We start from the raw sequence: 23,033 nt of genomic DNA, 5'->3' as shown, positions 1-23,033 counted from the left end.
GTGGCGCCCCTGTACACGAGTATGGGCATGTCGTGCCCCATCAAGATTTTCATCCTAAACTACAAAAGGACACATTTACATGCACTGCAATCCAGCTTTCCAGGGGGCCCCTTGATAGACAGCTCTGTTTTTGCCCTGCTGGCCTGGCAAAATTCCTAAACAAATTCTTGTAAATACCGTTTTGTTTTATTTCTTTTTAATGTGATTGATGTAAGGAGTCTATTACTATTTGCAGAGAAATGTTTGTTTCAAGCAACAACCATAAAAAAGTTTATTTTAGATCCAAGCGGGTCCTCACATATGAGAAATTGAAGGATATCACAGATATTATTCGCTGTAAAATTAGTGGGCTACTGCTTTGTTACAACAGTGAAAACACACATCACTATCTATGAATATTAGTAAACGCTTTTAGAATTTCAACCATAGTGCCTGTGCACCCTTAGTAGCCTGGCTAAAGACGGTAAGGCAGAGCAGAAAGTAAATCATTTAGACTCAAAGCTGTACTGAATAGGGGCCCCAAAATAGTTTTGGCCCAGGGCACCAAAAATCCTTAACATGTCCCTGCCACCACAAAGTTTATCAGACAACATTGCTCTGAAGTAAAATAGACATCATTAATTTGTTATTAGTTCTATTTTTTTTAAACATAAGCCCGACGTGTCCTTAACCCCAACTGCTTCAGGCAAGCAACTTATCGTACTACTTAGGAATTCTCAATTAGGTGTTCATTCAATGCCCTCTCTGTGGACTTTCAACTTTGTCTTCGGATCCATAACAGGTTGGTGGGCAATTATCCCATTATAATGCTGCCTAAAACGTTTTATTAATGATTTCTAGAGAAGATTTGTTTCTCGTGTACCAGCTCTGAGCTAGGGAGTGCTCGAAAAAATCTGACAACACTGTCTCCCTTACAGTCCCTGTCTTGGCTGAAAATGTCTGCAGAATATTCAGCTTTGAGAGAAACTGATATCAAAACTCTCTTGCATTTCAGCCCGTCCTATTTATGTGAGATTGGGTTCTCAGCACTTGTGGTATTAAAGACTAGGGGGCAGATTTACAAGCGCCCTGTGCCACCAGTACGTCACTTTTTGTGACGTACTGGTGGCACAGGGGGCTCCTCCATATTTACAAGGACAGGAAAAGCCACCCTGCGTGACTTTTCCTCTGCTTGTGAATACGGCCCCTTCACACGCAGCACTTTGTGTTGAAGTGTTGTCCCATGGCTATTGCTGTGGGTGTTCCCACGCAACACCCATGGAACAAGACACATCTCCAGATTTACGAGGAATCGTAAATCTGGAAATGCGTCTGAATGCTACGCCACCCTAGAGGTGGCTTAACGAGGTGCAACGAGGAGAAATGTTTTCATTTCTCCTCGTTTTTCCCTCTTTCAATGCATGCTGCATTCTACAGCATGCATTGAAAGAGGGAAATGCCTGTAGTGATTGTTTATGTGCAGGAAGGTGCCCCTTCCTGCACAAAAACAATCTCCCCACGACTCAGACATCCTTGCACCATGGTGCAAGGATGCCTACGCTAGCGCATGGCTGCAGTTTGTGCGCCAGCGCAAGGGAAAGCACAGAGATGCGTCATATTCTTGTAAATATGTCGCATCCCTGTGCTTCGGAAGTGCCTTGCAGATCTGCCCCTGGATGTGGAGCACAACCTGAGGATGGCAGTAGAAAAAATCCATCCACAGATTGACCGTCTGTGGCGAAAAACAGGCACACCCGTCACATCTATGTTGGTGGTGTTATCAATCAATGTCATGTGTAAAACAAAGCATCCTAGTAAAAACAATTTGCGCATATTTTATCTAGGAAATGGTGCTTTGAGCTGTGTAATAATCTGTCATTTCAGCACACCCACTCACAAACCTGCACTTTACTGAACACTCTTATTGTGTTGAACATTATTTGCTGGATATGGCCCAGGATATGCGCGGGGCGGTCGATTATGTAATGTACAAGATTCCAGAAATTTCTGTCAGGTGTTGGGGGGGGGGGGGCAACAGCTAAAAAAATTGAGCTGGGGGGGCTCAACCTAAAAAAGTTTGAAGACCTCTGTAGTAAGGACTCTGCTCAAGGGCACATGAGCACTTTACATGGTCATATTTAAAAAAGAATGTAGGCTGTGGGAGATTAAGTGATTTGCCCAGACTCACAGATGTTGAGCCAATGCAGGGACTGAACCTGGTTCCCCAATTCCAAAGTCAGTAGTTATGGCTATGTAGGCAACATCTCCTTTAAAAGCAATGTACCAGCTCTTGTGGGCTTAGATAAGCACCTGTTCGTATTCTTAGAGAGAATCTAGTCATGGGACCCTTCATAGAACAATATAAATTTGTGTCTGGCCTTTGCTCTGGTAGCACGTTTCCATTTCCCAGTTAGGTAGATGCCACTGTAGGTACCCTCTATCATTCCCAGACTAATTGTTTGTAGTAAACACTTTACTAAACCTAAACCTGAGAGAGATTTCAGCACCCAAATCGCAGCAATCAAAACTGAGGAAGTAGTTTGACCCTCTACTAAATGTTTTTTGGGTGGTGAGGGGAAGGATAGTAGTATAGCCCTCTATAGTGTATCATTTTTGTTTTGGGTAGGTTGGGGAGGGCAGAAGAGAATGCCCTCTCCACGCCCCACATGTCCCCCAGCACCCAAGAACAGGTTTTGCAAAACAGAGTCCCACGCTACATTTTAATCAGGGTCTATCTACCACAATATCTTGAAGCTTCTACCCTTCCAGTAAAAAATCCAACACTGCAAATACTACACAGGGAAATATTCTACCTTCCCTGGCGTGGAGTCCAGCCCTGACAGCAGTGAAACCTAGTTGCTTGGCAGTTTTCTAGAAGGGTGAGCACTGGCAAGTGATAGCTGCAGCTCGACCCAGCATGTTAATGTAGGCTGTTAACATATTGTACTAAGGCTACATTTACATTTTAAAAATGTACTAAAATTGTAACGGTCATAAAATCTATCTTAAATTTGGTAAGCTTCAGGGGGCGTTAGCCAATGGAAATACTCCATGTAGCACGAAGTACTTTAATTCGTTTGTTAAGTGTGACTACTCACCCGTAAGTGTCTCAAGGCGCTGGGGGATGGGGCTTGTGGTTAGCAGGTTCCAGTCCATCAAGGGGGGGTCTGTCGAAGAGCCAGGTTTTGAGGTTTCTTGCCAAGATGGGGAGCGATGTTGTCTGTTTGAGGTGGAGCGGAAGGGCATTCCAGGCTCGGGCCGCGAGGAAGAAGGAGCGGCCTCATGATCTGGTCTTTCTGGTGCGGGGAACCACGGTGTAGGAGAGCTGGGCTGATCGTAGGGTCCTCTGGGGTGCGTGGAATTTGAGTCGGCTGTTCAGGTATGCTGGTCCGGTGTCGTGGAGGGCCTTGTGGGCGTGGGTGAGCATCTTGAAGGTGACTCTAGCTTTGATGGGGAGTCAGTGGAGTGTGTGTAGGTGCTGGGAGATGTGGCAGTGTCTTGGCAGGTCGAGGACCAGTCTTGCGGCGGCGTTCTGGATGTTCTGTAGCTTGCGGTGAAGTTTTTGTTTATTCCGGCGTAGAGTGTGTTGCCGTAGTTGAGTCTGCTGGTGAACAGGGCGTGAGTGACGGTCTTTCTGTGTTCGAGGGGGATCCATTTGAAGGTCTTACGTAGGAGGCAGAGGGTGTGGAAGCAGGAGATTGAGACAGAGTTGATCTGGCGGTCCATTTTGAGCTTGGAGTCCAGGATGATTCCCAGGTTGAGTGCGTGGTCCGTGGGGGTGGGAGGGCTTCCGAGGGTGGGGGGCCACCAGGTGTCGTTCCAGGCGTTGGGATTTGGGCCCATGAGGAGTACTTCTGTTTTGTTGGTGTTTAGTTGTAGGCAGCTGTTTTTTATCCATTTGGCGACGGCTTCCATGCCTTCTCGAAAATTGTGTCTGGCGGTATTGGGTTCATTGGATAGGGAGAGGATAAGTTAAGTTGGGTGTCGTCTGCGTATGACACAATGTTGAGTCCGTAGGTTCTGACGATGGGGGCGAGCGGAGCCATGTAGATTTTGAAGAGTGTAGGGCTGAGGGAGGACCCTTGGGGGACTCCGCAGGTGGTAGGTGTAGGGTCTGAGAGGAAAGGGGGGAGTCTGACCCGCTGCGTTCTGTTGGATAGGAAGGAGTGGATCCAGTTGAGGGCCTAGTCTTGGATCCCTGCGTCGTGGAGTCTGCGTATTAGGGTGCGGTGAGAGACGGTGTCGACCGCCGCTGAGAGGTCGAGGAGGATGAGGACTTTGAATACTAGCACATGTATTTAGCTTATGATTGAACGTTCTATGCATTCTTGGTGGGCGAGGCCATCAGAGCAGAGTGGAAGGCAGCACCTCTCCGTGTGGGAGTAAAGGAGGAACAAAACCGAAGAGGCATCTATGCCAAAGCAAGGCCATGGTGTTAATCTGGCAAGCAATCAAATGCGCGAAGGCCACACTGAAGCTGAACTCAGGACTGCAAGTCTTAATACTATTAACATTTTTATAAGATTGTTGCAACACTAATCTGCACGTGTATATTTCTGCAGGCAGGTTCATCATTGCGCATGGTGTAGGGCACCTATTCTACATTTGTATGGAACATCTTTTAAACATCTTACGTGTCTGCTCTCGGTACATTTTATTGAAACTAAGTATTACTTTACATTGATTTAATCTGCAATCTTTGTGAGCCAATGAATACGCAAAAATAAGCTTGCGCCTAATAGAATAAGATATGGACTACTTTTGAAACAATTTGGACTGACAGTATTACTCCATTGTGGAAAACATTTAGGAACCACTGTTCAGATTTCACCATTAGTGGCGGACCTCTGGAACTCGCAGTTCAATGGGACTGACCCTCATGTTTGAGTTTGACACATTTGCATGAGACCTCTTTCTCTATTTACTTCCCCTTCCTGCTGCCCTCTCCTATTTGTGTACTGTCACACGGCGTCCGCCTCCTCCCCTGGTCTGCGCAGCTTCTGCCACTAGATGGCCCCTGAGAGCGATGACCGCAGCGGAACGTCTCCTGTAGACAAGCCCTGATGTCCTCAGCAGTGGAACAAGCCGCTCGGGTGATTGGCAGGCACTGCTAATCACTGGCCAATCAAAGTGCATATCCCGATGGAATTTACACGAGGACGCTAGCTGGTGATTGGGCAACGTATTGTACACGTGCTGAAAACATTGTGGTGACAGCATCATGGCGTTTTTTTTTAAATATAGAGCAGCACACGCTCTGAGATAAAGTGGCCTCAGCGCATATGCAAATATGTACAGGCAGGTACTGCTGTATTACGGTAACCTCTCCTTTCATAGCCAATAAAACAGCCTCCAAAGCCCCGTGGCTACCCGGAAGTCTCCGGCTTTCCTGGAAAGCACTCAAGCAATAAATTCAACAATGTGCTCACCCACACATCTTATTTGGAATGCAGATGTTAGTGTATTGGTAGTTGAATAACCCATTGCCTTTTTTTAAAGTAATTTCACAGAAGGATTTTTGTAGTCTTTTTTGTTCTCTCCAAGCCCCCCCCCCCCCTTTTTTTTTTAAAGAGGATCTGTATACGACTATTTATTTTGTCTTCATGTTTTAGAACCTCCAAACCTTTAATTAATGATGCATCTGTTAAGTGAATTTTCTCGTGTTTGTCATGGTCTTAACCACTCTGGTGATCAAAATCAAACACACTAGTCCAGTAGTTCTTAACCTTTTGACTTTTGTGGACCCCCACTGAGTCATTTCTGGAAGCCAGGGTCCCTGCACTGAGCAATTTTGATGATTTACCATATATTAATACCCCACAATAAAGACACAAGCATTCAAACAAAACGCGCATTATGAAACATTTTTTATTACTAAAAAACAAATATGAAAAACAAAATGTTTAATTTAATGGGAAAGTTGGAGCTTTTCTAAACTCAAATAGTTAGTTAGTTATAGTTAGTTGTGCTGCTCCCAAAAATTTATCTGAAGATACCAAGTTAATTTTTTGCTTCCAATTGTAAATGTCTTCACAATTACAGAACGTTTTTACATTTTTCATTTTTACATTTTGCTTTTTCATTTATATGCATTCTATTAATCTGTCATTCTTATTTTATTTTCTGAGCAGTTGTGGACTCCCTGAGAAGGCGCCGCGGACCCCAAGGAGTCCCCGAACTACAGGTTAAGAACCACTGCACCAGTCCAGCTGTAGGTTCACCAGCACACTGCACGATATTGTTTCTTTATCTCGGTTCCATTACTTCGATCAGTGCAAACTGAAAGTCCATTGCAATGCTTGTTTGCTACTGAACAACAGCAGCTTCTCATACCGGATTTCCGACCATTATTACTCCCCACTGCTCCGCAGGTCATTTTGACAAGTTAGGCAAAGTTGGGTGCAAAAACCACACTTGGTTCAAATTACAATACAATCCAATTCAAACATTGGTGGTAAAAGGGGATTCAAGTGCGCAAACAGCATTTGCAAGCATTTTGTTTCTGCAAATACTCTCATTTTTAGGTCTTCTCAAAAGACAAGCTTTAGCTGTATTTGTCAAACACTGCTCTGACCACTACAGGACATAGGGTTGGTTTTGGGTCAGTCCCTTACTCATTATTGGATTTGTTTTGTCTATCTCAATTCCCTGCTCCCAATCTAATGGCTTTCCTCACTATTCTTGTGTTTGTTACACCCAGGAGCATCTGGGGCTCACCGTCTTTTGATTGGATGTTGACTGGTCACTGCTGATGTCAGACCTTGAATTGCAGTGCACAAGTGACTATTTTTATTCCCTTCTCTGTCTCTCCCTGTTCTCGCCTCCTCTTCCCACCACCATAGCCCACTCTCTTTATTAGAAGTTCTCCTCCCACAGCTCGCTTACTAGTCGGAGTTCCATCTAGCGTGTCAGCAGCCAATTCTCTTGCTGGTAGCGCCCGGTGCGACAATCATTTTTGGTGCCCCCACGCCCCATGACCACCTCCCTTGATTCTCTCGCTACCACCGGGCAAAAGTGCCCCTCATCTTTCCAAACATAAGTTATTGCTAAACACAGTGCCCCCTTCTGAGGTCAGCGCCCCCTCCACAGGTCAGCGCCCAGTGCGGCCGCACCAGTGGCACTGCCCTAAAGCCGGCCCTGCCTCTTGTAAAGCTATTTTAACATTATCAAGATGTCCCCTTGTGCGTAACCGTGCACGCCGATTCATGGCAGGCATTTTGAATGTATTCTTACATTCTTTAAGAACATTCTTTAAAAGATACCTGCTGTTCATGCCTACATGGCAGCCATCTAAGAAATAAAAACAAGAATTGCCAAAGCAAATAGGTTTTCTTGGCAAGACGTATTGACTTTATCAATCCCTGTTATTTTGATGGCTCGCTCCAGTTTTAGCCTAGGCACTTAAAAACTGTTGATACTCGCCTACACAAAAGCTGGTAAATGACAAATAAATGACCTGCTGGGTGCAATATCATGTAACAGACTACATAATGGTCGCATCTAATTTGATATATAAATTGTGGTCTTCTTTCACACCAGTTTACAGATCTTCTAACTTACCGAAGAAGACCCAACAATTTCAGCTGAGTCTGGTATTTATGATTTTTACATTCAGGGCTGGTGCAAAAAAGATTGCCACTTTGTCACATTCCCGCCCCCAGACGTTTAGAGAACAGTTTGATGCTAGCTTAAAAAATCCAGTGCCCCTGCCCCATTCCCCCTTCTGCTGACATCCTTTGTTGATACTTGAAATTATTAACTGCAAGACTCAAATTATACAAACACGCAGCAGTGAGCAAAACTAGTGATTGTCCACCGGCTTGTACGGTGATAGACAGGGTGGACCTGATGGATATGATACGCCATTGACTCTTATGGGGGCGACTCAGAAAACGCCAAGTACAACCTTTTACATGTACAATAAGAGGAGTGTAAAAACCCAGATCTTGTTTCCAAAGCTGCTCTCTGCATTTTTTTTCTGTGCAGAGATTTAAATTACCACTAGGAAAAATCAACGAGTGATGGAGGTGTATTAAGTCCTCAGTGCGAATGTGGGCTAGTGTAATGGGTTCGCTTGTGGAAGTGTCATGGAAGAGAGCAAAGCAAACACCCTCAAAGTATTATTTTTGTGGGTATTCGTTAACATTTATAATATCTTTCCCATACATGCCGCAACCCTAAACTTACAGTTAAATAAAATAGAGGTATATGGAGTTGTATTCCATTCAATTTAGTTTATTCGGTTAATACAGGAAAAACAAACATCTAATGCAATATTTTCATTATTAGAGTTTAAAACAATGTTAAACAATTTTAAACATTAAGGAGATTATAAACTTGTGGAGGAAATGTGGAAAATGCCCATAAAATACTCATTTTTGAGGGGTGTTAACAGAAGAAATGTCTCCACATAGGAAATATTTTCCATTTCAAAATGAAAATGGAAATGAATGTGCAAATGCCCTGTTTCAGGATCCCTACACCAGTAAGTTTTACACTTAAAGGCAAACAGAAGTGATAGGTGGGTTTGCTATTTGCCCAAAGTCTATATTACTCTTATATACGTTTTCCTGGAAACGAGGTAGAATGACCGCCTGATAGAAATTGGGTTAATGTTAGGGGGGTGGAGGGGGAACTGGGGGGGGGGGGCTTAAACCCTACTGGAGCAGTAACCACAATTCCTCTCAGGATGAAACAAAAGCAACCCCAAATTGACCTATACACAGCCCTCTGGTAGTTTGGCACATAAATTGTTAGGCTTAACTTAGAGGCAATGTGTGAAGTATTTATGCAGCACTTCAAACAGTAATAACATAAAAAAACAATACAATAAAAATCCCACATCAATTAAAAAAAATAGAGTGAAATGTAATAAATTATTGGAGACCAAAATGACAAAAATACAATCAGTAGAATGGGAGCTATGCAATTATAAAGATTTATGGTAAATATAGCTCCTAAAAGTAAAAAACACCGCTCGTGGTTATCTGGTCATGAGAGACCGGGTGAAAGTCACACGGTCAGACCTACTGTGCTGAAGCATGGACTAGATACAGGGACCAGGTCAGTCCCGCTGAAAGAGTTCCCTTCAAACGTCCAGTACAAAGGGTTCTGTTTCTAGTGGAAGGGGCCGCAGGGAGAGCATTGTGGACGGTCGCTGAAGGAGCACCAAGAGCAGACCAGGAATCGTGGATGGTCGTCACTGTAGTGTGAGCATCCTGCCGAGTATCGTGGATGGTCGTTGATGGAGCTTCGCGTTGGCAGTCACTTTAGGCTGTCGATGTTGTAGTGCGAAGTGCAGACATGGCGCTGCCGGGTTTCGAAGGTGGTTGCTATTGCTCAAAGAGATCACTGGAGCTTCACGTTGGCAGGCGGGAAGATACTAGCACCAACAGGCCCGTTTGCGGTTGCAAAGAGCCCAAAACATCTGGATTTCTCCTTTTCCTGGAGAGAGAGCTTCACTGATGCCACACCAAGGGCAGGGTTGGATTGGGATCAAATATCGGCCCGGGCACAACCAAAAAAAGTGTCCCACATTTGCGTGTTGCCTGTCTGCAAAACACTGCTTCAGTGAAGTTTTATGAAAAGAAAGGGGGTGGGGGCATATTTTATGAACTTCACTTAGAGTTTTTTTTAAATGTACAGATTAGTTCACACTGCTGAGCCACACATGAATGCAAGTGAGACCACTTCCGCTCAGGCCTCCTGCCCCGCTCAATCAGCATAATTAATGGGCCAGCCCAGCAAGAGAAAGGGAGTGATACCTCTGACCATCTGCCTCTAGAAAGGCCACTCAGGCACCCACTGGGCCGCTGGTGGCATCCTAACAGCACATACAGCCTCCAGGCTGCCCAAAAAAGCAGCTCACAGCTAGAACTCGACTACCGGCCCTTCAGCCATTTCCCGAGTTCCCACGTTACCAATCCGACCCTGACCTAGGGGCCAGGACCCGAGAGGCACCTACTCACTCCAGCAGGGCATATGCAGGTCTAATTGCAAGTCCAGTTGCCAGTCCTAGAAGCAGGTCATTTGAGCAGATGCAGGGAGGCCTATGGAGCAGGTTATGCCCCTGTGTCTCAGAACAAATGATCAGTCAGCTGGCCCTTGCAGTCACTTCAGTCTGGGATGAAAAGTGCAGGTCCCGTCTTCTTTCTCAGAAAGTAGGCAGCAGAGTATCAGGGTAGCAGTCCTTCTGGCAACAGAGCAGCACAGCAGTCCTTCTGTAGTTTCTACAGGTCAAGAGGTGTACTGAAGAGTTGGATCTGAGGGTCCAATATTTATACCTGGTGCCAGCTTCAAAGTAGGAGAAGCTTCTAGCAGTTTCCACCCCCTGAGGTGCTTGGAATTTCCTGCCTTTCTGCCCTGTCTTCAGCTTGTCTGGGAATACAAAAGACTAGTGTCAAGCTCTTCATGAGTGTGCTCAGGCAGTGTTTTTGTGATGTGCAAGTGTGGTAGGTGACAGCTGCACCCCGTCCCCATCAACTCAGAGGATGGCCCATCCTGTCAACACCTATTCCCCCTTTGTCTCACTATCTGGAAGCAATACACAAAGACCAACTGCCAGTTATACCAAGGCATGTGACCCAAGACACAGGCTGCAAGCACCAAATGGTCAGCACAAGCAAATGCCAACTTTCTATAAGTAGCATTTTCAGAATTATTACTTAAAATCTGACTTTAGCATTAAAGAGGGATTCAAATTACAATTCTTTAGACAAACACGACATACCAATCCGCTTCTAATGGAAAGTTATCACTTATTACGTGTAATAAGGTAACCCAAAGTTATCCTATGGAAGAGGTAGGCCTTGCAGGGGTGAAATACACATGTAGGAGATTTTCACTGCAAGGACATGTAAAACTTAAAACAAGTAAATTAAATGTGCCAATTGGGTATGAGCCAATTTTACCGTGTTTTAGTAAGTGAGCACACACACTTTAGCATTAATCAGCAAAAGTGCACAAAATGCTATGGCCAAAAAAAACAAGATCAGCCGAAATGGGAAGTAAGGCAAAAGGTTTTGGGGATGGCCATCCTAAGGGAGACAGGCCTAACACCTCCTAAATGTTTTAAATCGGGCAACAAAAATTATTAGCCCGACTTCATATATTGCATCAAATAAATTGTGTCAGAATGTCAGCAGGAATGGATTTGATAGTGTATTGCAGAGCTGTGTGTGACTGTGCACATGAATGAAAGAGGTGGGGATGTTGAAACATTTTTAAATTACCTTAAACGTATGGTTCTTATGTACTGTTGGTCTCCACAATGTGTGCTGCCCCCCTTGCACTGGCTTTATTTTGGTTTCTAGAAAGAAAAATGTATCCATTGGGTAGGAGGTCTGGGATTGTTGTTGCTGTCATATCAGTCAGCCATATCAAGGATTACAAGAAAGGGAACGGAGTGATTGTGGGTACTGTTGAATCGTCTGATGATGCATTGATGCAGTCCCCTGTGAAGTGGGGTCAGAATAGGGGAGCACACTAGAAAGAACAAGGAACAAGTCTGCAACAGGTTAGGAAAAGTATAATCAGGTGGTGTCTGGGTGGCTGGCAACTGGAGCAGCTGTATGTAGCAAGGTTTCACATTGCAACTCAAGCTATGTAGGGCATGAATTGAAATTATCTTCTGTAGATGGCCCCAAGTTGCCCCAGCTATGTGCAGCAGATTTTTAGACAACCTGGTACCAATTACATGCAGAGAGGTGTTATTTGAGAGTGTCCAAGCAAATGCAGTGAAGTGTAGTTGGCTGGAATAAGCAGCTGAGGTCAACACTGGTTGCAGTCTCTGATTGGAAAAGCAAGAATGGGATCAGTAGGATTATCCTCAAATGGTGTTCTTGAAAGGGCAGAAAATCCCGTTAAAATGTCATAGCACTCTTCGGCAGATGCTTGGGATACGCCATTAATTGGACCAAGTCATTGATCTACGTGCTAAGGGGAAGGTTCCCACTCCTGCCCAAGTAGTGTACCGTGACAGAGGCAGTGGATGGATATAAATACCTAGGCATATACATTACGGGAGATCCCAAGCTGTGTTACGACCACAACCTCCTGCCACCACTACGGCGACTTAGGAGTGACGTAGAGAACTGGAAGTCTCTCCTGCTGTCCCTGCTGGGCAGGGCGGCACTTTTTAAAATGATGTCCCTACCCCGCTTTCTGTATATTCTACATAACTCGCCCACTCTGGTCCCAGCGACCTACTTTGCGGCAATAGAGAGCCAACAAAGAGCTCTCCTCTGGGTAAAGGGTACACCACAAATATAATTTCCCAAATTGGTACGGGGATGGTACGATGGAGGGATTGGACTCCCAGATACTAAATATACTATTGGGCTGCGCAACTGGCAGCTATTAACCAGGGCATATACGGACCACTTGACGACCCGGAATATCAAATGGCTCGATGGCTCCTACCGGGAGAATCCTACAACAGGGCACTTTACTCCAGACCCGCAAAATTATGACTGATGGGACCTACGGCACACTCGGTCCAGATTTGGCACACAACCCACAAAAGTTTAGGCTGGGACAAGAAAATCATGCAGGCCACCCCCCTATGAGACTCGTCCCTGTTGGGAACACTTTGTAATACCAAGGGCTTTGACAGATGGGATCTAATTGGACTATCTAAGGTGGGAGACATGTGGAGAGAGGGTAGAGTGGTAGAATTCTCTGTGCTACAATGAGAATACGACATAGCAGACTCTGAAATATTCAGATACTACCAAACGAGACATGCCTTGTATGCATGTATCCCGTTAGGGGAGACACTACCTGAAGCAACGCCATTGAAGGACAGACTCATCGACGGTTACATGCCCAGAAAATCAATATCCCTCACCTACCGGAATTTAATCAATCACGCATCCGATCCCCTTATGCGGCTTTGGGAAAAATGTGCAGGCGACCTGTTAGAATAGAACGACGAAGACTGAACAGAGGCGCTTGCCTCACCCAGGGAAGTCACAATCTCATCACGGCTTAAACTTGTGCAATTAAAAATTCTTCATAGAACATATTATTCAGGACCAGCTTTGCTCCGAATGGGATATGGGGAGGACTCAAGCTGTAGGCGAAACTGTGGGAAGGAAGCGAGTTCCTACACATTCTGTGGGAATGTGCCAACATCGTAAGTATTGAACAGGTGTGCTCAAATGTATGAAGGAGGTGCTAGGTCAGGATCTAAACCTAGAGGCCAGGAGGTGTCTGCTCAATGTGTGGGGACCAACGGATCCGAGTAGCAAGGAGAAAATTTGGGCAACCCTGGGACATATGGCAGCTAAGCGCAACATTGCTAGATTGTTAGGGGCGAGGGAGGCCCACGGTCTAAAATCATGGAAACAAGACATGGACTGGTGTATGTTTCGGGAAAAAAATGTGTATATGTCTAGGGGGTGTCCGAAAAAGTGGTCTCAAATATGGACTAAATGGAATGTCTATCGTGGAAATATCTGTGCTCCCCCTCTTCTCCTTCCCCTTCCCCTCCCTGATGAACCTGTAATTGCTGATCACTGTGCAAAATGAACATACACAACTGTAAAAGACATATGTACCATCCAGAACCCATCTGTACCTACTCTGCATATTCCAGACACCCAATGACTGTATATGCATAAATGATATGCTGTTTTCATTAAAAAGATTTAATTAAAAAAAAAAAATGCATAAGACTCACCAGCTTGGGTTGCAACTAACCCTTTCTGTTGTTATAAACGTTAATGATGAGTAAGAGCAGGGTATCTATCGGAGCAAGGATCTCAAGTCAATTCCTGCCTGATATTCCCCGAGTGAGGCCCTTGGGGGAATAAGGAATTAACTCTGTTTTTTCCTTTTGGTCAATGGTAGCGAAGAGTACTTACGCATGCTCCAATCCTAGCTTTGTCCCAGTGCTCTATGATTAGAGTTTTTGGATCTTCCTCAACACGTTCTCCTTGAATCTCTTTCACCCATATTTTATGCCGATTTGGCACTTGTAAGGTGTTCTTCACAGTGAGGATAGGACACTTGCATTAGGATGGCTGGTACAGGAGGCCTGACTGGGGAGGGCTGGTTGTGTACTGAAATTAGGCTTCCCCTGTATATACACATCATATGCACCCTCACAGTAGTGTGGGAAATTTTCTTCATTCTAGAAAACAACAAATCTTGCTATTCTTTTTATGTATTTACTTATTTTGGGAATTACTCGATGCTGCCTTTTGGCTACATCAAAGTGTTTCACATTGCACAGAAGGCTTTGGTATTGCTTCTGAGGAAGTGTCCAGGCGCTAGCGGCATACAGGACTTCAGGTACTAAAAGATAGAAAGGGTCAGATGATCATCGATAAAGTCAAAAGAAAGGTCTTTATTTTCTTTTCAAAGATGGATTCAGAGGGGGCCATGCGTAATACAAGGGGGAGAGTATTCCACTATCTGGATGAGACATGAAAAATATCTGGGCCCCCTCTTTTGGCTTTAGGAACTTTCAACAGCCTATGGTTGTTACATCTGAGGACTCTAGATTGAGAGTATGGTTTGAGTCTCTTACTTAAGTAGAGAGGGCTTTTCTGGATAAAGGCTCTATAGGCAGGAGTTAGTACCTTAAATTGAATACACTTATCACTGGCAGATAGCTCAAACATTTCAAATAAGGAGTAACAGATTGCCAGAAAGGTATTCCCAGGATCAGTCTTTCTGATGCATTTTGAATGATCTCAAGCCGCTAAACCCAATAGGTCAAAAGGCCCCAGCACAGGCTATTAGCATGATCTAATCTAGATGTTAAAAGTCTACACATACCTACTCCCTGCTGACGAGAGGCAACTACCTCGAAACACGTGTCCAGGGATGGCTAACGCAACACTTATTTTCATTTTAAACTTTTGGCATAGGTGTACCCGCCGACGCTACTTCATGGACCACAATTCTTTGGGGTAACACGCTGGTAGGATTAGCAGAGTGCGGCCAATCGGATTTTTAATCTAGATGTTAAAATGGTATGAATAATGATCTTTCAGGAATGTTCTGAGACTAGATGTAACATTCTTTTTAAGGACTTAAGTTTGGCAAAGCAGAGAGAGGAGATATTCTGGATTTGAGGTTCAAAAGAGTCAAATTTAATACCCAGACTTCTCAATGAAGATGCGGGCGTGGGAGAGGGTCAAGCTCAACTGGCCATCGGCTGGGATCTGGAAAGCAATCTGCCCCTAAGAAAATAATTTCTGCTTTATCTGAGTTTAATTTGAGACAATTGCTGTCATCCACTCAGCTACTCCTCTCAGACGTTGTTTAAAAGAAATCAGAGCCTCCTTGTTATTATCCTAAAAACACAGGAGAAGTTGAGTGTCATCTGCATATGAAATTACTTGTATACCCCAAGATTCAATGAGATTAGCCAGTGGCAGCAGGTTTATATTGAATAGGGTAGGGCTTAATGTAGCCCTGTGTGGGCAGCATAACAAAGCAGTATTGCGGCATAGGTAAAAGGTGGAAGATAAACTGCCTGAGTCCTGGCCTCAAGGAAGGATTTTAGCCAGGCCAAAGCTTGCCCTTGGATCCCAATTCTCCTTACTCTTTATATTAGAGTTGGATATGATACTGTATCAAATGCGGATGATAGATCAAGTAAAACCACCATAGCTGAGAGGCCCTGATCTAAATAGTTTTAATGACTTCTATAGCTTCTAGTATGGCAGATTCAGTGCTGAAACCCGGGCGACCCCGGTTCAAAATTCATGCAGAAGATTGCTTGGTTCTAAGAAGTAAGTTAGTTGCCTGCTACCCATTTTCTACAGAATCTTAGAGACAGTCAGCAAAAGGGAAATTAGTTTGAAGTTACTTAGAGTAGTTGGGTAAGCTTTTGGCTTCTTTAATAAGGAAAGCATTAGAGACTGGCTCCAATTCGTATGGACTTTAGCAGTCTCAGGCTATATTGAATTCTGATGGAAATTGAACCTATATATATTCACTTTGGGCTATACGTATTGATTCACAGAATTTACTTAAGACAGTTTCATAAATTGTTTTTCTCTCATCATTGTAAGATTATCGCCATTTTTCTCACCAATGTTTTACAGAGACTTTTTTCTTCTGTCAAGGAAGCTGAGAACTAAGGAGCAGAAGGTTTAGGTCTTATTAAGATGTGGTTTTAAGTGGGGCAATGCATTATAAAGTCTCTGATAGCCCGTTGTTAAAATTTACCTCATTGGTATTAAGAGAGCCTGTTAGTTTCAATGAAACAGACTGAAGGGCATCAGTAAGAAGAGGTTCAGAGATGTTGTGCCAGGCTCTTGATAGTTTTGTGTCACTTCTTTGAGTCTCTGATTCAACGTAATGTTACAAAAGAAAGGCACCAAGAAATTATCAGACCAAACAATTTTGAAAGCTGGCTTAACTTGAAGACTGGAAAGATAAAAATAAAAAAATATCCAAAGAGTGACCTGTCCTATGCGGCGTGGAGTCAGAAACTAATTATGTTAGATATTATGTTAGATAGGCGCCTGCTAGTGCTGCCCTAAACTGATTGGCTGCTGTGCATTTAGGGTCATCCATATGTAATTTAAAATCAGGGAGGGCAGTGAAGTTGTTGTAGTGAAGGGAAAATTGAGTAATTACATTAGCAACAAGAGAGAGATGGCACCAATTTGATTGTGAAGACCAGTCCCTCGATATTCCCCACTTCAATAATTTGCATCGTAGAACAGGTGTAATTGGATCGAGAGGTCACATCGATTCCACCTCCAACTTTACTTTCCTAGTTTAGCAGTTAAAATTTAAAACCTGGAGTATTTGCTAACTCAATGTCTGGAGTGGATGTTTCTTTCAATCAGGTTTCAGTAAGGAACATAAAGTCCCATTTGCCTTCAAGCAACAGGATATACATGTTTAAGGCATGTTTTGAGAGGGATCTGCAGTTGATAAGACATGCAGTGAATAAACATACATTTGGATTTACAATTGCAGATCCCACTCTTTAATAGGATCAGTTCTTCCCTAAAGAAGACCTGAAAAGAGGGGTTCTGTCTGACAAAATTAGCAGCATGGCTGGTGCTTGACGTGATCGGGGAACGAGCAGTCTTGCCTTTGGCACGCCTTCGCGTCCGTGGGATTGCCTCCTATTTACGAGCAAATTAGGTAGGTTGTCAGCTGACTCCAAACAGTAAAGCACGTCTAGAACAAAATGTCAGCTTTGCGGTGGAAAAGGCAGGACTAAAAAATGGCTACAACTTTCACGATTGTAAAACATCAAAGCGCCATTAAGTTAAAGCACATCTCATAAAAAACAAGATTAAAAAAAGCACAGTCCAATGCCCCCAAAACAGTCTTATTCCACCCTTTACAACCAGCAAATAAAATTATATTATTTAAAAAAGAATGTTCTAGTGCCAAGCATTTCAGAGTGAGGGGAAATAAACCAATTGTGTATATTTATCATGAATTAGCCTAGGATTCAATCAATAAAGCCACATGTTCTCAAACTCACAGGTGTTAGTACCTAGCTAATAAGAACCCTTTTCTAATCTAGCCTGTGAAGTAAGTCCTTTAGTATTTTCTATGCCTCTTAGCTGAATCCTTGACCATAGAAATATAAAGAAATAATATTTAGCTAGGAAGCAGCTACTACTGAAAAAGTTTATAGGACCCATAGCAAATGTATTGATAAACCATAATAAGGACTTGTGAAGCTTCAGTCTTACTGTGTACATACCTGCCGTAATCACCTAAAAAATTCCCATTCAAAATATTTACCTACAAGTAGTTTGAAGAATAAGCCTATTGACGAAAACTGGCTGATCGAGCTGCATAACGCATACTCATGTTGTTCAAGTAACACTGAGGTTTTCTTCCTTGATTTGTTCGGCTTAAGGTCATTACATTCTGTGCTATATCTTTATGGTTGAAATCAGGCAAGCGTATAGTTGACCGATAACGCTGGGGTTGATGTACCCACTAATGATTCAGTACATGGTCTTGAGATACTCATTGTTTTGTTACTTTGCAAGGGTCCATTTAGGTTTGTAATACTTTGACACTTTTTCCTGAAGATGATCCCTTGTACTTGTTGAAACCTGGGGACCGAAACGTCGATAATGAAATCACTACAATTGATATAAGTTGATAATTTATTAATTTTTTCTTTAAAATAATGTGCTTATAAAAAAAGAGGACTGTATTGTTTGGTAATTCCCGTGGCACACTGGATTTTCATTTTTATGAATTGTTTTTTAAAAATTTTTTTTTATAGAAACCTTTATTATACAATAAAATACAGACAAGGGCCTACAACCACCAAGGCCGGCCGCTACAGAGCCCGAGGGCCCGCAATGCAACGCCACACATTCAAATGAACCAGAGGCGAAGCTCCCGGCAGTTCGTGAGCACATGCAACAGGCCGTGGCCATAGGCCGAGAGCAATCGGAAAAAACAGTTTCATTTTCTATTAAATACAAAACACACTCAAGGCAATGAGAGTCCGAAATAGCAGCGTGCGCTTACCAGGACGGGGGACAACGTACAGTGTCCGAAGCAGTTCTTGACAGGAAGTGGTAGTGGGGGGCAACGGGAAGACAAAGCATGGAACACACCTCACACAATCCCGCAGAATGTGTGGCTAGGGGGACAAAGCAATATCGGCCTCTAACGGCAGAGGCGGGGTGCAGATATGTCCACGATATAAATTCCATGGACCCCATACCTTAGTCCATTTCCCAGGCTTGCCTCTCGCCACATACACCGTCTTTTCCCTAAACATACACCAGTCCATATTCTCCTTCCATACCGCGATCGTGGGCGGCCTCGGGGAGCCCCACAGCTGTGCAATGTTACGCTTAGCCACCATGTACCCCAAAGTCACCCACTGCGTCTGTGCCACAATTTTTATGAATTGTTAATAGCCAAGTATTTCTACTGTAAAGTGTGATTGGATCTAACACATTTGACCCGGTTTGCTCTTGATTTGTATTCTGACATAATAAAGTGTATGTAACAGTGATTTCCATAGAAGTGCGCCTCGCATCTGTTAATATTTTAAGAACAATAATTTGATTCATAAAGTGCTTGTTTACTATGGATGGAATGTCCCTGCTCTAGGATTGTCCTACCAGCCTACTACGCAATTGAACTAACAAAGAAGAAAACAGACCAAAACTAAAGAAAACCAACTCCAGACAATACAGAGATCAATCTCAGCGGAGCCCCTAGAGCAGCTGAAATAACCAGGTTTTGAGTAGTTTACGGAAAGCTGTTTCCAAAGACTCCATCCTAAGATTGAGAGGTAGGGCGTTCCACACCATTGCAGCTCGCAAGCCAAAGGAGCAGCCACCCAGCCTGGCTATTTTACCAGATGGGACCACAGCCGGCTTAGCCTTAGATGACTGAGACTGTGGCTGGGATGATAAGGTTTCACCATGGAAAACAGGTACCAAGGGCCCCTGCCATTGAGTATTTTACGGCATAGCTTTAAAAGAGATTCTCTCACTTGGAGAAAACCAGTGCAATTTGGCAAGAGCTGGAGCAGAAGGCTCACGTCCGGAATGAATGTGAAGACGCGTTTTGTACTCTCTGCAACTTTTGCAATCTACCCCGTTAGGCCCCAATGTAAAGGATATTGCAATAGTCCGGTTGGGATGGTAACAATGCCTGAACTATGGTTTTCCTGGCAGCCAGAGGCAGAAGATCCATGATCTTCCTCAGAATTTTTAAGGTGCTGAAACATTTACCTGCACCACAAGCTATCTGACTATCAAAAGCCAGCTTAGCTTTAAAAACGTGTTGATAATTTTGTATTTAAGTTCAGCAGATATATGTTTTACTGCTATTTGAAAATATTTTTTTCCTTCAGGGGGTTTCTATGTATACTCACATGAAAGGCAGAGTAGGCAGATTAGATGCAAGAGCTGCTACTGGCCGCCATGACTTTCATTTGGTCCAATCTTCTGAAAGTCCTCTTTATTTATTAGTTTTTAGGTTGGTAGAGCCTTTGGCAAGGAAAGAAGGAAAGGATATGCCTCTGCATGCACATAACTGGTTGTGAGCAAGCAGTAGACCAGTTTTAGGGGTCTGATTGGTCTGTGTGGGAGAGAGGAGCCTTTTTATGCAGTATGTGGTCTAATAGCAAAATTGCTGATTGTTGAACCTGGGTGGTAATCCCAACAATATCTTGCGATTCCATTCAAATCTTTTCTGGCATCAAATGGAAACTGACATTAAACAACTGTAAATATGGAATATATAACTGTGCAAATAAAAATGAGTAATACCTTACTTAATTTGCTCATTATTGTATTCTCTCACCCTTTCTTTCCCACACACCCGAAAGTGTCCATTCCTACACAGATGTGAACTATATAAATACAAATACAGAAATATATGAATGAGCAGTGTAACTCAGAGACTATTCTTCAACGGGCTCGTACTTAGGGGCTCATTAAGGTGGCGGACGGACTGGAGCCCGTCGGCCATCCCTGTGTAGACCGGGACCGTCCGCCATACATGCAGTGGTCCCGCACCACAGATCAGGATGCGACAGCCACCATGGCAGACAAATTATGGTGTTTAACATTGTGGCTGGTGCTGCTGAAAGCAGCACCAGCCGCGAAGTGCAAATGGCATGTTGCGCATTTTACAACAAACAAATGATGGACGGAATGCTGACAATGCAGACATTCTCCCCCAGTCAAGAGATCTGGGTTAAATCCATCGTTCTTTTGCCCACTACACCACCCCAGTTTAGGCATGGCCATATGCAAATCAGTCTTGACCCTGTGCCTCATGGGAACAGTCCAGCCCGAACTGCCAAGCCATGTCTTCCCTGGACCGGAATCAAGCATCCTAGGACCGGTTTCTGGCTATCAGCCGTCATCAGCCAGGATAGCTTGACTCCAGTGGCGTAGTGAGCACGGGTCCCACGTCTGGGAATACCCATCCCACTTAGGGCGAAAAGCGTTACAACAAACAAATGATGGACGGAATGCTGACAATGCAGACATTCTCCCCCAGTCAAGAGATCTGGGTTAAATCCATCGTTCTTTTGCCCACTACACCACCCCAGTTTAGGCATGGCCATATGCAAATCAGTCTTGACCCTGTGCCTCATGGGAACAGTCCAGCCCGAACTGCCAAGCCATGTCTTCCCTGGACCGGAATCAAGCATCCTAGGACCGGTTTCTGGCTATCAGCCGTCATCAGCCAGGATAGCTTGACTCCAGTGGCGTAGTGAGCACGGGTCCCACGTCTGGGAATACCCATCCCACTTAGGGCGAAAAGCGTTACAACAAACAAATGATGGACGGAATGCTGACAATGCAGACATTCTCCCCCAGTCAAGAGATCTGGGTTAAATCCATCGTTCTTTTGCCCACTACACCACCCCAGTTTAGGCATGGCCATATGCAAATCAGTCTTGACCCTGTGCCTCATGGGAACAGTCCAGCCCGAACTGCCAAGCCATGTCTTCCCTGGACCGGAATCAAGCATCCTAGGACCGGTTTCTGGCTATCAGCCGTCATCAGCCAGGATAGCTTGACTCCAGTGGCGTAGTGAGCACGGGTCCCACGTCTGGGAATACCCATCCCACTTAGGGCGAAAAGCGTTACAACAAACAAATGATGGACGGAATGCTGACAATGCAGACATTCTCCCCCAGTCAAGAGATCTGGGTTAAATCCATCGTTCTTTTGCCCACTACACCACCCCAGTTTAGGCATGGCCATATGCAAATCAGTCTTGACCCTGTGCCTCATGGGAACAGTCCAGCCCGAACTGCCAAGCCATGTCTTCCCTGGACCGGAATCAAGCATCCTAGGACCGGTTTCTGGCTATCAGCCGTCATCAGCCAGGATAGCTTGACTCCAGTGGCGTAGTGAGCACGGGTCCCACGTCTGGGAATACCCATCCCACTTAGGGCGAAAAGCGTTACAACAAACAAATGATGGACGGAATGCTGACAATGCAGACATTCTCCCCCAGTCAAGAGATCTGGGTTAAATCCATCGTTCTTTTGCCCACTACACCACCCCAGTTTAGGCATGGCCATATGCAAATCAGTCTTGACCCTGTGCCTCATGGGAACAGTCCAGCCCGAACTGCCAAGCCATGTCTTCCCTGGACCGGAATCAAGCATCCTAGGACCGGTTTCTGGCTATCAGCCGTCATCAGCCAGGATAGCTTGACTCCAGTGGCGTAGTGAGCACGGGTCCCACGTCTGGGAATACCCATCCCACTTAGGGCGAAAAGCGTTACAACAAACAAATGATGGACGGAATGCTGACAATGCAGACATTCTCCCCCAGTCAAGAGATCTGGGTTAAATCCATCGTTCTTTTGCCCACTACACCACCCCAGTTTAGGCATGGCCATATGCAAATCAGTCTTGACCCTGTGCCTCATGGGAACAGTCCAGCCCGAACTGCCAAGCCATGTCTTCCCTGGACCGGAATCAAGCATCCTAGGACCGGTTTCTGGCTATCAGCCGTCATCAGCCAGGATAGCTTGACTCCAGTGGCGTAGTGAGCACGGGTCCCACGTCTGGGAATACCCATCCCACTTAGGGCGAAAAGCGTTACAACAAACAAATGATGGACGGAATGCTGACAATGCAGACATTCTCCCCCAGTCAGGAGATCTGGGTTAAATCCATCGTTCTTTTGCCCACTACACCACCCCAGTTTAGGCATGGCCATATGCAAATCAGTCTTGACCCTGTGCCTCATGGGAACAGTCCAGCCCGAACTGCCAAGCCATGTCTTCCCTGGACCGGAATCAAGCATCCTAGGACCGGTTTCTGGCTATCAGCCGTCATCAGCCAGGATAGCTTGACTCCAGTGGCGTAGTGAGCACGGGTCCCACGTCTGGGAATACCCATCCCACTTAGGGCGAAAAGCGTTACAACAAACAAATGATGGACGGAATGCTGACAATGCAGACATTCTCCCCCAGTCAAGAGATCTGGGTTAAATCCATCGTTCTTTTGCCCACTACACCACCCCAGTTTAGGCATGGCCATATGCAAATCAGTCTTGACCCTGTGCCTCATGGGAACAGTCCAGCCCGAACTGCCAAGCCATGTCTTC

The 23,033-nt window shown here is 44.7% G+C and overlaps 1 protein-coding gene across 1 annotated transcript in view; it reads right to left on the bottom strand.

The window, feature by feature from the left end:
- The window catches only part of A4GALT (alpha 1,4-galactosyltransferase (P1PK blood group)), a 207,370-nt gene that overhangs the window by 10,049 nt on the left and 174,288 nt on the right, over window positions 1-23,033 (bottom strand). The window lies entirely within an intron of this gene.

Source organism: Triturus cristatus, chromosome 4_1 (genome assembly GCF_964204655.1).
Source record: "Triturus cristatus chromosome 4_1, aTriCri1.1, whole genome shotgun sequence".
In the NCBI taxonomy this organism is placed as follows: domain Eukaryota; kingdom Metazoa; phylum Chordata; class Amphibia; order Caudata; family Salamandridae; genus Triturus; species Triturus cristatus.
The sequence above is the reverse complement of the archived record's forward strand: the minus strand, read 5'-3'. Positions and strand labels throughout refer to the sequence as shown.